The following is an 11,625-nucleotide window of genomic DNA, read 5'->3' as shown; positions in this document are numbered from 1 at the left end:
TATATGTGAACTGCTGTATGGAAAGTGAATTTGCTCTATAAATCTTCACCCAAATCACAATTAAAAAAACAAACAAACAAAAAAAAAACCCAAACCCATTGCTGTCAAGTTGATTTCAATTCATAGTGACCCGATAGGACAGAACAGTACTGCCCCATAGGGTTTCCAAGGTTGTGATCTCTATGAAGACTGCCATATCTTTCTCCTGTGGAAAGGCTGGGTTCAAACCACTGCTCTTTTGGTTAGCAACTAGGCACTTAACCATTGTGCCACTGGGCCTCCTAATTTCATACAACCTATCCTATCTCTATTTCAAGGAGTGCTGATGGTGTGGTGTGTAAGGCATTTGGCTGCTAACCAAAAGGACAGTGGTTCAAACCCACCAGTTGCTTTGCAGGTGGAAGATGAAACAATCTACTTCCATAAAGATTTACAGCCTTGGAAACCCAATGGGGGTTGCTATGAGTTGGAACTGACTCAATGGCAGTGTTTTTTTTTTGTGTGTGTGTGTGTCTTTATTTCAACACACAAATTTACAACCTATTTTATATTGATCATATCTTAGTTTGGGCTGTCTCCTAATAATATCTGGGGCAATTCTTCAAATCTCTCTTAAAATATAAGGTCTCTATCTTTCCCTAAGGGTCTTATCCTTTCTCTGACTTTACTTTCCCTCATTGCTACCTGTTCTTGGATTTTGGCAGAATGTTAAATCCTTAAGGGATTTGTACAAAGGCCTCAATTCTAGTCAAGTAACTATGCTCATATATGCTCTCACAATCAAGGGCTGATTGCAGATATAGGAATAAGATGCTGAAGTGCCTTTTTTGCTAGCCCAGGGTAAAAAGCATAGTGTTCAAACACATGGAAGAGAAGAAAGGAACCTTTTAACTTTCTGAGAGACTGTCTATGCATTATAAATAAATTTTTGGCCTAGATTTAAAGAGTGACATGCAACCTCCTTAGCCAAAAAAAGCTCTGTTCCTGTCCTAGTTTGCCCATTATAAATTATTTGTGAGCTGATAACACCCAGCTCATTATTACTCTGTTCTCTTCTTCAATGGGTGTAATGACTACAAACATTGCCTGGCAGAGAATACGATGAAGGCTTATATCATTAGTGACAGAAACACAAGCTTGTTTCTGTTGGGCTCCGCCTGGGACACAACTGTGATGCCCAGTGGAAATCGGTCAGTGTTAGCTGGATTGGCGCTCTGAGGCAGGAGAAGGACACAAACCTGGGATGACCTTATTACCAATAAGGAGGTCTGTTCATCAGGCTCTCAGGTGACCATACAGAAGGCACCTGGACAACTGTTTGAAAGACACTTAAACCAATCAGTCTCTGGCTTGTCTTTTTTTTTTAAATATAAAGACATTAAAACCAGTTGCTGCTGAGTTGATTCTGACTCATGGAAACCCCTGTATCTCAGAGGAGAACGCTGTATAGAGTTTTTAACGGTTGTGATCTTTTGGAAGCACTTTGCCAAGCCTTTGTTCCAAGATGCTTAGGTAGATATTTGAATGGAATTGAACCACCAACCTTTGGTTAGTAACTCACCCCATAACCATTTGTGCTACCCAGGGACTCTGATAAAGGCATTCATTACTTATGTTCAATAAAATTCACTCATATCAAGTATACTTTTTTTGGTAACTGTGTAACCACAACCAAAGTTAAGCTATACAACCATTCCTTTACCCTAAAAAATTTTCTCCTGTCTCTGCTGCTGACCCCCACATCAACCATGGCCATAGGCAACCACTGATCTGCTGTCACTTTACTTTTGCCTCTTCTAGAATTTCATATAAATGCAATCATACAGCATATAGTCTTTGATCTTTACTTAGCATGAAGTTTTTGAGATTCATCCATGTTGTTGCATATATTATTACTTCATACCTTTCTACTGCCGAGTAGTATTTCATTCTATGAATATATCAACATTTGTTAGTCCTTAACCAGTTAAGGGATGTTTGAGTTTTTTCCAGTTTTTGGCTATTAAAAATAACACTGTTCTATTTATGCACATGTCTTAGTATAGACATCTGCAATCATTCCTCTTGATAAATACACAGGAGTGAAACTGCTAGGTTATATGATAAATGTGGGAGTTCTGGTAGTGTAGTGCGTAAGGCACTTGACTGCTAACCAGAAGGCTGGTGGTTCAAACCTACCAGCCACTCCTCAGAAGGAAGATGGGGCAATCTACTTCCGTAGTGATACTGCCTCAGAAACCCAAGGAGAGGTCGCTATGAGTCGGGTCCGACTCGATGGCACATAACAACAACAACAACATGATAAATGTACTTTTGACTTTATAAGATGCTGTCATGCTGTGACACAAAGTGGCTGTACTGCTTTTGTATTCCCCCAGCAATGTGAGAGGATTCCAGTTGCTTCACATCTTTGCCAACATATGGTAACATCAGTCTTTTACACTTTGGTCATTCCAGCGCGTGTGTAGTGTTATCTCATTGCAGTTTTAATATGTATTTTTCTGATAACTAGTGTTATTGAACATCTTTTCACATGTTCAATGACCATTTGTGAAATGTCTTTTAAATCTTCTGCCCATTTTTAAATTGAGTTCTTTGTCTTCTTCTTGAGTTAGAGAGAGAGAGAAATGAGATTAAGTGTGTATGATTTAATGCATACTTTTTGGATGTAAGCCTCAGCCCTTGATTTTAAATGCAAAGCTCAAAGAGCCACACATATTATCTTCTCTGAAGTGTCTATCGTTGGACATCATGGGAAGTTGGGGTCTCAGAACATGCAAAACAGGCAACATTAGCTGTGTACTTACTATGGAACAGGTACTATTTAAGTCCTGTATTGTATTAATTCCTTTAATCCTCACAACAACCATTTAAGGTAGGTACTATTATCATTACTATTTCACAGGAGAAGACGCGAAAGCAAGTTGAGTATCTTGCCACCGTCATACAACTAGTAAGTAGTGCAGCTGGGATTTGGCCAGCCGGCTGGCTCAGTGCTCATGAGTGCAGCTTACAGTCTACCTCTTTCTTCTATGTCTCCCTCCAAAGTGACTGTGATGTGATCTGCTATGCAGCTGTTGCCAGTGTTCTGGGAGCACAGAAACAAGAGTGACTAAATCCAGCTGCTCAAGTCTATAGCACAGAAATGAAACACACCCTATAGAAAAACAGCATTGTGCTCTAATGGGATGACTGTGTTTGTGTTCTGCTGAGCAACCCTATGTGGAAAGATACTGCAGAAAGTGAAAGGAAAAGATCACGACCTCGACTCCATTCCCTGGGAGTGGCCCTTCTCACTGTTGTGGTCATCTGTGGCTGTCAGCATTGCTGCTCACCATATACTTCTGGTTTTCCTTCTTGACCCAGAGGAGGAGTGCACTTCCCTGCGCCTTTGAAGTCAGACATGGCCATGTGACATGTTTTGGCCAAAGAAATGTAACCACAAGCAGAGCGTAGCAGTTGCAGGTAGAAGCTTGAAGAGTAAGTGTAAAACCTGCTATATTCAGTTTCCTCCTTTGGCAATGAGAGTGGCAAAGCCTTGCTCAGTCTGACTGCGAACACCTTGGAGGAAAAGTCCCAGCTAACCTGTGATCAACATGTAGGATTTACTGAGATTTTGAGGATGTCTGTGACCACAGCCTAAACCAGTCTATCTGGATGGACATGGGGTGGTGCAGGGGGGGGGGGGGGGGATTGCGGTAGAAAGTCAACCACAACATAGAACTCAAGGATCCCTTTGTTAAATGCAATATAGCACATCCAGCAGTGGGGGCAGTTAGTGTACCTTTCAGGCCTCATGCCCAGTAGCACATGGGCTGCTGACACTTCTGATGTGAGGGTACCCTTGTTCTTACTGCTGCTGTTGTTGCTAAATGCCATCAAGTTAGCCCCCAACTCATGGTGACACCATGTGTTGGAGTTGAACAGCTCCATAGGGTTTTCTTGGCTGTAATCTCTACAGAAGCAGTTCTGTGGAGCTGCCAGGTAGGTTACACTTGCCAAGCTTTAGGGTGACAACCAACTGCAAACCACTTTGAGAGTTTTTCAAAAACCAAAAAACCAAACTCAATGCCATTGAGTTGGTTCTGACTCATAACAATCCCTCCCTGGGTTTCTGAGGTGGTATCTCTATGGAAGCAGATTGCCCAGTCTTCCTTCTGAGGAGTAGCTGGTGGATTTGAAACACCAGCCTCCTGGTTAGCAGTCAAAAGCCTTAGGCACTACACCACCAGAGTTCCCCAGAACATGACAGTTAGAAACAGGAAAGAATATCCATTCTACACTATTTGATTAGCACCTTCTGTGTGGACAAGGCACTATATAAAGTGATATGGAGAAGGCAAAAATGAATAAGACTTCTTGTTGTTAGGCGCTGTGGAGTCAGCTCTGACTTATAGTGACCCTGTGTACAACAGAACAAAACACTGCCCAGTTTTGCACCAGCCTCACAATCCTTGCTATACCTGAGCCCATTACTGCACCCACTGTACCAATCCATCTAATTGAGGGCCTTCCCCTTTTTTGCTGACCCTCCACTTTACCAAGCATGATATCCTTCTCCAGGGAATGGTCCCTTCTGACAATGTAACTAAAGCAAGTGAGATGAAATCTGGCCATTCTCCCTTTCAAGGAGCATTCCAGCTGCACTTTTCCAGGACAGATTTGTTAGTTCTTCTGGCAGTCCATGGTGCTTTCAGTATTCTTCACCAACACCACAACTCAAAAGCATCAACTCTTCTTTGGTCTTCCTTATTCACTGTCCAGCTTCCACATGCATGAGGTGATGGAAAACACATGGCTTGGGTTAGGTACACCTTAGTCTTCAAAGAGACATCTTTACTCTTCAGCACTTGAAAGAGGTTTTTTTGAAGCAGATTTGCCCAGTACAATACGTCATCTCATTTCTTGACTGCTGCTTCCATTGGTGTTGACTGTGGAACCAAGTAATATGAAATCTTTGATAATTTCAGTCTTCTCTCCATTTATCATGCTGCTGTTTATTGGTCCAGTTGTGAGAATTTTCATTTTCTTTATATTGAGGTGTAATCCATACTGCAGACTATAGTCTTTAATCTTCAGCAGTAAGTGATTCAAGTCATCTTCACTTTCAGCAAGCAGGGTCGTGTCATCTGCATCACAAGTTCTTAGTGACTCTTCCTCCAATCCTGATGCTGTGTTCCTTTTTTTATATAGTCCAGCTTCTTGGATTATTTGCTCAGCATACAGATTGAATAAGTGTGGGAAAAGGATACAATCCTGACACACTTCCTTCCTGATTTTAAACCATGCAGTGTCCCCTTGTTCTGTTCAAATGACAGCCTCCTGGACTATGTACAAGTTCCTCACAATTAAGTGTTCTGGAATTCCCATTCTTCTCAACATTATCCATAATTTGTTATGATCCACACAGTCGAATGCCTTTGCATAGTCAACAAAACACAAGTAAACATCTGTCTGGTATTTTCTGCCAAGCTCCCTCTGACATCAGCAATGATATACTTTGTTCCATGTCCTCTTTTGAATCCAGCTTGCATTTCTGGAACTTCCCTGTCAATATATTGCTGAAACCATTTTTGAATTATCTTCAGCAAAATTTTACTTGCATGCAATATTAATAATATTGTTCGATAATTTCCACATTCTGTGGGATCACCTTTCTTTGGAATGGGCACAAATATGGATTTCTTCCAGTCAGTTGGCCAGGTACTGTCTTCCAAATTTCTTGGCATAGATGAGTAAGTACCTCCAGCACAACATCCATTTGTTGAAACATCTCAATAGGTATCCCGTCAATTCCTGGAGCGTTTTTCACCAATTACTTCAGTGCAGCTTCAACTTCTTTCTTCAATACCATGGTTCTTAGTCATTTGCCACTTCCTGAAATGGATGAACATCGACCAATTCTTTTTGGTATAGTGACTCTATGTATTCCTTCCATCTTCTTTTGATGTTTTCTGCATCATTCAATATTCTGTCCATATAATCTTTCAATATTGCAACTCAAGGCTTGAACTTTTTCTTCAGTTCTTTCAGCTTGAGAAATGCTGAGTGTGTTCTTCCCTTTTGGTTTTCTAACCCCAGGTCTTTGCACATTTCATTATAATAATTGACTTTGTCTTCTTGAGCTGCTCTTTGAAATCTTCTGTTCAGCTCTTTTACCTTGTCATTTCTTCCCTTTGCTTTAGCTACTCTCCATTCAAGAGCAGTTTTCAGAGTCTCTTCTGACAAACATTTTGGTCTTTTCTTCCTTTCCTGTCTTTTTAATTACCTTTTGCTTTCTTCCTGTATGATTTTTTTTTTTTTTTTTTTTTTGGTCCTTTGGGTGCAAATTTACAGAGCAGAATTCGTTTTACATTCAACAGTTCATGTACATTTGATTTCACTCCCTGATTACTATCCCCAACCCTAACCCACTCTCCTCCCTTCTCTTACCTGTGGCCCCCCCCTCCTTGTGCCCTTCTTAACTATGCACTCCTGTCTGTTCAGCTTTCCCTCCATGTGAATGCTGCCCCTCTGGTGCCCCATGGCCAATTGCTCCAAGTCGTGTTATCTCTATAGAGTAGGTGGTGCATTGCCCTGGGTTGGGTGTTCTGCATGTAAGTCTTTCTACTGTTGGGCTGAGAGCCAGTCCTTGGGAGTGTGTCCTATCCCAGGCCCAAAGTCTTGGGGGTCCCACCAGACTCCATCCAACTAGTAATTCTGGTCATTATTGTGTTTTTGAATTTTGTCCCATGTTTTTCCTCCCACTCTATCCAGGATTTCTAGTTTTGATCCCTTCTTGAGTGGTTGGCATTGGTAGCTGGGCACCATCTAGTTCTTCTGGTCTTGAGGTCCATCATATCTTTGGACTAATTGTTTCCAAATACCCTTGATTTTTTTCACTCTTCTTCACTTCAGATGAGAGGAGACCATTAGCTGCATCTTAGATGGCCGCTCAAAAGGTTTTAAAACCCCAGTCGCTACTCACCAAAGGAGGTTGTGGAACAAGATCTTTACATATTACATTGTGCCAGTTGAGCCTGGTGTCCCCCAACACCATGGTTCTGAGTTGGCAGGCCCGGTGGTTCTCTCTCCTAAGGTGTTTGGCTGTCTCTAAGGGATTATTCCAACTGTCTTCTGCTGCTTCTATAACGATTGCGGTTATTTTGTATCACTAGTGTCTATGCATGATTATCTTCAGCTAAATCTATCACTGGTCTAGGGTACATTCCTGTTCGCTGACCCCCATCTGATCTTCTCAGTTGTGTATGCATTTATCTGCAGCCTGGCGTTTGGTGTTAGTGGCAATGCAGTATTGTGCATATACTGGTATTAGTCTCTGTCATCTCATGTATGATGTTCTTGATGTCATTCCACAATTAATCTGGTCACTGATATTCAATGCCACAAATATATTCTTTAGATGGTCTATAAATTCAGGAGGGATATAATCAAGGTCATATTTTGGCTCTCATGGACTTGTTTTCATTTTCTTCACCTTCAACTTGAACTTGCACATAAGCAGTTGATGGTCTGTTCCACAGTCATCTCCTGGCCTTGTTTTGGCTGAAGATACTGAGCTTCTCCACTGCCTCTTTCCACACATGTAGTTAATCTGATTCCTGTGTATTCCATCTGGCAAAGTCTACATGTAGTATAGTCACTGTTTATGTTGTTGAAAAAAGGTATTTGCAATGAATAAATCGTTGGTCTTACAAAATTCTATCATGAGATCTCTGGCATCATTTCTATCACTGAGGCCATATTTTCCAACTACTGGTGATTCTTCTTCGTTTCCTACTTTTGCATTCCTATCACCAGTAATAATTAGCAAATCTTGATCACATCTTTGGTCAATTTCAGGCTGCAGAAGTTGATAAAAATCTCCAATTTCCTCTTCTTTGGCTTTGGTAGTTGGTATGTAAATTTGAATGATAGCAGTATTAACTGGAACACCATTTAGGGAGAAGTGAGCAGAGACAGGCAGGACAGATGAGAATGTTCCACCCAACAGTGCAACAGTTCGTCTGTGCATTATGTTCAACACTTTTTTCTTTGCTCCCCAGTTTCAGCACTAACAAACCTCTGGTGAGGGGCGCTGCAGAAGAGATGATAAGCATCAAAGGCAAATGAGTTTCTGTCCATTTATTTTGTCTTGAAACAGTAATAATGATGATATATCCCTTTATAAATTTTTATTCTTAACATTCACATATGGTAAACTTGACTTTTCCTTTTTGGACATAATTCTAAAAATTTTAACACATGCATATGTTGAGTCACTACCACAATCAGGATCCGGAACACTTCTATCACTCCTCAAAACTTTCTCATACCCTCCACTACTTATAACCTCTAGCAAGCACTGGTCTGTTCTCTATCACTCTTCTTTTCAAGCATATCATATAAATACAATCATACAACATGTAAGTTTTTTAATCTGGCTTCTTCTACTCAGCATTTCTTTTAGAGTCATCCAAGTTGGTGCATCTATTAATACCTTGTTTCTTCTGACTGCTAAGCAGTAATATATTGTATGGATCCATCATGGTTGCTTTATTCATTGATGCAATGAAGTAAATTTGGATTGATTCTAATTATTGGTGATGACAAATAGAGTGGCTATAACATTTGTATATAGAATTTTGTGTGTGTGTGTGTGTGTGTGTGATGTAAGTTGTCAGTTCTCTGAAGTAAATATCCAGAAATGGGGTGTCTGGATTATATGAAAAGTGTATGTTTGACTTTATAAGAAATTTCCAAACTGTTTTCCAGAGTGGTATTTCATCAAAGCTTTAATTTGCATTTCTCTAATGGTTAATGATGTTGAAAATCTTTTCATGCACTTATTTGCCATCTGTATATCCTCTTTGATGAAGCATGTGCTCATGTCTTTTGTCCATTTTTAAATTGAGTTGTTTGTTTCCTTACTGTTGAGTTTTGAGGGTTTTTTATTCTGAATACAAGTCTTTTGTTGGATACATGATTCATCAAAATTTTCTCCACAAACGTAGCTTGCCTTTTCATTCTCTTACTAGTGTCTTTCATGGAGTAAAACATTTTAATTTTGATGAAGCCCAATTTATCAAGTTTTTTCTTTTATAAATAGTGCTTCTGGTGTTAGGTCTAAGAACCTGTGTCTAACCTCAGACCCTGAAGAGTCTCTCCTATGTATTCTCCAAAGGGTTTTAGAATTTTATATTTAGATTTATGATTCATTTTGAGTTTTTTTTTTCCTAAGTATAATATGTAAGGTTTTGGTTGAAGTTCATTTTTCCCCCCATATAGTTGCCCAACTGTTTCAATTCCAGTTGTTGAAAATACTATTCTTCCTCCACTGAATTACTTTTGCATCTTTATAAAATATCAATTATCCATATGCGGCTTTATGTCTGGGTTTTCTATTTTTTCTGTTGATCCATGGATCTATCTCTCCACCAATAATGCATTGTCTTGATTACTGTAGCTTTATGGAAGTCTTACAATCAATAGTGATTCTTCCAACACTCGTTTACTTAAAGCTTGTATAGTATATAATTTTCTATCTTTTATTTTTAACTTACTGATATCATTATGGCTGAAGCATCTGGTAGATAGCATATAGCTGGGTCATTAAAAAAGAAATCAGTTCTTAAAATCCTGTTCTTATAGTTAGTATGTTTAGACCATTTAGTTTTAATGTAATTACCAATATATGTAGAGTTAGGTCTACCATTTTATCATTTGCTTTTTGTTTGCTCTTTTTTGTTGTTGTTGCTTTTTGGCTGGTTTGTTTTGTTGTTCCTCCTTCCCCATTCCTGCCTTCTTTTGGGTTATCTGAACATTTTTAAGTATTCCAATTTATCCTTTTTTTTTTTTTTTTTTGCTATATTCATTTGTATAGTTTTTAGCGATTAGGAATTATAGCATACAAACTTATCTTTTCAGTATCCACTTAATATTTTACCATTTCAAGTGGAATGTAGACACTTCACTTCATATATTTCCCTCTATCCTCTCCTCTTTATGGTATAGTTGTTTTATGTATTATATCTACATACAATGATAATTCCATCAAAATATGTTGTAATTTTAATGTCAGTTTGTCTATTATAGTTATTCAAATATTTACCATTTCTGTTACTGTTCCTATATTCCTTGTGTTCCAAGTTTCCACCTGATATCATTTCCCTTTTGTTGGAAAAACATCCTTTAGCAATTCATTCAGAGTACATCTTCTGAGAAGACATTTTCTTAGTTTCCCTGCATTTAAGATATCTTCACTTCACCTTCATTCTTGAAGAATATTTTCACAGGACATAGAATTGTTCTTTTCCTCCAACATTCTAAAAATATTATGCTACTTCTAGAAGGCTTTCATTGTTTCTGACGAGAAATCCAGATCTGGATGGTGGTCCATCCTGATGTTCAGATCTGAAAGTTTACAATATGCTGTTTAAGGTTAGATCTATAAATGTTCAGCTCAGAGGTGAGCCTAAAATTCATGAACAACTTTATAAGGTTACATTCCTGAGCTCTTCTGTCTCTGAGATCGCTTCAATATGTCCTGGTTCCTTAGGGTTCCCCTTTTCATTCTTCTACCAGAGACCTAACTCTATCCTGCTCTACCTCATACTTGCTATGACTGAACTTACTTCTGGGGCCAAGCAGTAGGAAGAGAAAGAGAGATGGGGGTGGTGGTGGAAGCAACAGGTGTCATCCTATCCTCTTGGGACCACAGCTCCTCTGAGGGTTCCCCTCCCTCAGCCTTTTAGGGTCCAGTGGGTCCTATTGCTACAGGTGTGGCTTGTGCTGCTGCCACCAGAGAACTGCTTGGAGGGTGCAAGGGCATGGAGAAAAGAACAAAATAGGGCAGATTTCACTCTACTCAATATGAGCATTAAGAGACCCTGTTCTTGCTCTCCAGGTCAATACTAGAGGGCTTTTCCTGATTCTCTCTGTCAGCACTGCTACCCACTTTTGAGTCTGGTGCTTTAGTAAGTCTAGGCTAAAGGATACTAGAGGAGGACAAATAGTAAGATAACTGCCAGTTTGGTGGAAATTCATTTCTGGTCTTCTTCCCCCATCTACGCCTACTATTTACTTTTCAGAGTCCTCTGAGTAGCTGTTCCATGCATCCTGCCCAGGTTTTATAACTTATTCAGTGTGAGAGGCAGGGAGGAGTGGGTTTATCCATCCTTCACAGAATCAGAACCCTCATATATCTTTTTATATTTTTTAAAAGCAAGTTTGTGAAAGATTCATAGAAATCAAACAATGAGGCACAGAGATCTGAAAAACTGGTGGCAGTGCTTGTAAATGATGCCTTTTTCAAGAAAACATGTAGGGCTGAGCTGGATGGTAGTTACAAGAAACTCCTAGGGAAACACGGCTGGCTGGCTCTTGGAAGACAAAGAGGATGACAGATTAACTGGGCGGGGCCTTCTTCCATTGGCATTAGTGTATCATTCTGGTATGATGTAACATTAAAAAAGCATCAATAGAAAAGGAAAAGCACCAAAATGAAACTACTATCATATCAATATGGAGTTCTATTAAGCCAATAAAGCTATACTCTCCAAAGCTTCTCTCCACACTGAGGGTAGATTTGGGCACCCATATTGACCTTGCTAGGGTAGTGGTGGGTGGCAGAGTTGTAGGTTGTAG

Source organism: Orycteropus afer, unplaced genomic scaffold (assembly GCF_000298275.1).
Source record: "Orycteropus afer afer isolate SDZICR_OR568_19922 unplaced genomic scaffold, OryAfe1.0 scaffold00017, whole genome shotgun sequence".
NCBI classification, from domain to species: Eukaryota; Metazoa; Chordata; class Mammalia; order Tubulidentata; family Orycteropodidae; genus Orycteropus; species Orycteropus afer.
The sequence above is the reverse complement of the archived record's forward strand: the minus strand, read 5'-3'. Positions refer to the sequence as shown.